At 38.1% G+C, this 3,845-nt stretch overlaps 1 non-coding gene across 1 annotated transcript; it reads right to left on the reverse strand.

The window, feature by feature from the left end:
* Positions 1-762: 762 nt before the first annotated feature.
* Positions 763-868, reverse strand: LOC128384862 (U6 spliceosomal RNA). The gene has a single exon (XR_008324591.1). It is a non-coding gene; the product is annotated as a U6 spliceosomal RNA (small nuclear RNA).
* Between the last annotated feature and the right edge of the window lie 2,977 nt (positions 869-3,845).

Below are 3,845 nucleotides of genomic sequence, written 5' to 3' on the forward strand. Positions count from 1 at the left end.
AAATTGTCATAATATAACTGGTTAACTGTTCTCTCTGTTGTCTCTCTCTTCTCTTTATCCCTCTCTTTCACTCTCTCCTCTTTCTCTCTCTCTCTATATTGTCATGTTTCCTGCCTTTGCATTTTATTATTTTTAACATGTTTGAATGACTAACTAACCTGAATAAAGAATAAAAGTTATCCGGATCTTGACGCTCCAGCAGCGTCCCTGAACGCCTCCTACAGAGTGGCCGGATATCGCCTCCCCGCGGCGGACCGGAGCAACTGCAGCTGATTCCTGATCGAGTTAAATAATGTTTATGAGCATTTAATGTGTGATGTTTATGATGTGGATTTAACTTCGATGACTTTTATCGTACACGTGAGAAGTTGTGTAATGTAATAAAAGATTTCAGTCGTTGCAGAGTTTTATTTCTCCACAGGAAGACGGAAGACACGAACTGCTCATCACACACATCCGAGCCTGGCGATGAAGAAAACTGCAACTTGAGAAGGGATTTATGGGAAGAAAATTGTTGTTTAACTATAATAAATGTCTGCTAACGATTAGGAAATGCATACAGAAATGATAAAGAATTGAAGCTGTTTTTTTGGTACTCAATTGTAGCTTTTAATCTGTTTTTAACTCCGATTGAAGGTCATTGTTTGAGTAAGTGAGAATGAGCCGCTGCACCATCCTGCCGCAGCCACCAGAGGGCGCCGTTTCCAGGTTTGTAAACTGAGAATAAGTGAGAATTTTTTGAAAATAAATGAGAATAAGTGAGAAAATGAGGAACGCTTCACGAATTTGCGTGTCATCCTTGCGCAGGGGCCATGCTAATCTTCTCTGTATCGTTCCAATTTTAGTATATGTGCTACCGGAGTAACACGAAATAGGAGAGGGTCCGGACCCGTATATATACCAGCCCCCAACCTTACACTTCTCACTTACGGTGTTGCCTTCAAAGACCAAAACTACAGTCAAAGTTAAGTATTTCAGGACTTAATACGGGTGGAATTTAAAGCAATGGTTGTAGCAGAACTTACCGCGTGTTCAGGTGTAATATTGCTGTGAAGATTGCAGGGAAAAGTTAAGTTAGAGCGATTTTGCAGGACGTTGTGGCAGACCAGATGCATTGTGGGTAATTTATGCAAAGCAGCGTGACGTCACTAGAGCAATGGCGATCCCCTGTGTGACTATCATAAAGGAGGAAGAGGGTGGAGGGGGTTGGTTTACAAGCTGCTACAACAAGCCGCAGCAACGGGAACTATGAACAGAGACAGAGAGAGATGCATGGACAGCTTGCATACTTTCAGCTGTTAACTCACATTGTCTTAGTTTCGGCAGATGTGACTTTAACAGACAAATTAAACTAAGTACAGAAAGTTGCAGCTCATCTAAACGTCTGCAACCACAAATCTGCCTTCAAAAGAACTTTATTCAGTTACATGTGTGTGTTAAAGTGATGCAGCGACGCAGAAAGATCAACTTTATTCACGTCAATACATAACTGATAATAGAGAAGACTGAATGAACTCATGAATTGACATATATACACAGTTTAAAACCAGCGTGGAATAAGCAATAAGTCTGCTTTGTGTTTCCTGCTCTCCCGTTTAGTTTTTATTCAGCTGCAGTTGCTCCACTCCGCCACCTCGCTGCTGTGTGAACCGAGAACTGTTAGTTTATCCAACACATTAAAAATGACTAAATAAATACATATAGGCAGGGAAATATTTAAATAATCAACAAAGAATGCAAGTAACTTTTTTAATCCTACTACATCCATTTCTAAAACAAAAACCAACAATCATTCAAAGCCAAAAACACGTTAAAACACACCAAAACGATACAATAGATGAATAAACACTTTAACAGCTCATTCTGCTGCAGACGAGTTTAAAAGCTCATAAAAATAAAAACATTTTAATCAGGAATAAGCTGAAGACGGTGAAACAGAAACCAGCTGCAGTTGCTCCAATCCGCCGCTGAGTGTCGCTGTCCGACCACGCTGTAAGGGGCGTTCAGGGACGCTGCTGAAGCGCCGGAATCCAGAGGTTCTTCTATAGTTTATTCATTTATTCCAATATATTGAAATGACAAAAGCAGAACATCAACATAGAAGTAACAACATTCAACACGTTAAAAATGACAAAATAAATACATATAGGCAGGGAAATATTTTGATCATCAAAAAGGATGCAAGTAACTTTTCTAATCCTACTACATCCATCTATAAAACAAAAAACACAATCATTCACAGCCAAAAACATGTTCAAAACACACCAGAATAATATAATAGATGAATAAACACACATTAACAGCTGCAGACAAGTTTAAAACCTCATAAAAATAATACATTTTTAATCAGGAGTGAGATAAAGACGGTGAAACAGAAACCAGCTGCAATTACTCCAATCCGCCGCTGAGTGTCGCTGTCGGACCACGTTGTAAGGGGCGTTCAGGGACGCTGATGAAGCGCCGGAATCCAGAGGTTCTTATATAGTTTATTCATTTATTCCAATATGTTGAAATGAGAAAAGCAGAATATCAACATAGAAATAACAATATTCAACACGTTAAAAATGACAAAATAAATACATATAGGCAGGGAAATATTTAGATAATCAAAAAAGAATGCAAGTAACTTTTTTAATCCTACTATACCCATTTATAAAACAAAAACCAACAATCATTCAAAGCTAAAAACACGTTCAGAAACACACCAGAATGACCACGTTGTAAGGGGCGTTCAGGGACGCTGCTGAAGCGCCGGAATCCAGAGGTTCTTATATAGTTTATTCATTTATTCCAATATGTTGAAATGAGAAAAGCAGAATATCAACATAGAAAATAACAATAAAATATTAACCTTTCAGTTATTAAATCACAGCAAAAAAACATTTAAAACAACAAAAGAATAAAGAAATAAACAAGTCAGAATGACAAACTGAACCAAATCATTTAAAACATTTAGATATTTAACAGCTGTTGGTTTTTAACTCTGTACATGATTTGAGATGTTTTGAAGTAAAACCAGATCTTTAGTGCTTTTATTTTGGTGAAGAGTGGCTTTGTTAGTTCTCTGTAAGAGGTTTTACTTCTAATTCTTACAACTTCTTTTTTTTTTTACAGGATGAAAATGTTGGATGTGTGTTGGTTTTATGTGTTCCTCCACACTTCCATACAGCTGCTGGTGTGAATATAGGAACAGTCCTGTAGTGATGGTTCAGTTAGAAGATCTTTGACTCAATTACTATAAAACATGAGAAAAGAACAAGTAGAAAAGAAAAGCCTGGGTCTAGTGAACCAGCTCAGAGAGAATCAAACAGTAAGTCTTCTAGATGATGTTACATCAGGTACTAACCACAGTTATATAGTGACTTCCTGTTTCTACTCTATATGAGCTGAATGTGTGAACACAGTGAAAGCAGTGAATCATTTTCTTCCTTCTTTAACAAACAAAGATCAACTCAAACATCAACTTCTAGAAACTACATTAAAGTAAAAAGTGGCAGAGACAGGCCTGCTGTTAGAGGAGGAGGAAGTGGAGGCAGGAGGAGGTGGAGGCAGGAGAGGCGGAGGCAGGAGGCAGGAGAAGGTGGAGGGGAAGCTCCTCGGCCCTCATGGAGGCGTGAACATTATTTACACAACAAAAGGCATTTACACATAAGAAACCCAACATTCCTCCTAAAGCAGCACTTGGGGAGGGAGAGAGAGAGAGAGAATACATTTTTATACCTAAATAGGGAGAAAGGTTTCCTGGTGGAGATACAACTCATAAAAATCCAAAAATATACAAAAGATCTTTAAAATGACTTGTGGAAATGTTTACTTTGGTGCAGATGAGTGACATCAAAGTAAAA

Source organism: Scomber japonicus, chromosome 22 (assembly GCF_027409825.1).
Source record: "Scomber japonicus isolate fScoJap1 chromosome 22, fScoJap1.pri, whole genome shotgun sequence".
In the NCBI taxonomy this organism is placed as follows: domain Eukaryota; kingdom Metazoa; phylum Chordata; class Actinopteri; order Scombriformes; family Scombridae; genus Scomber; species Scomber japonicus.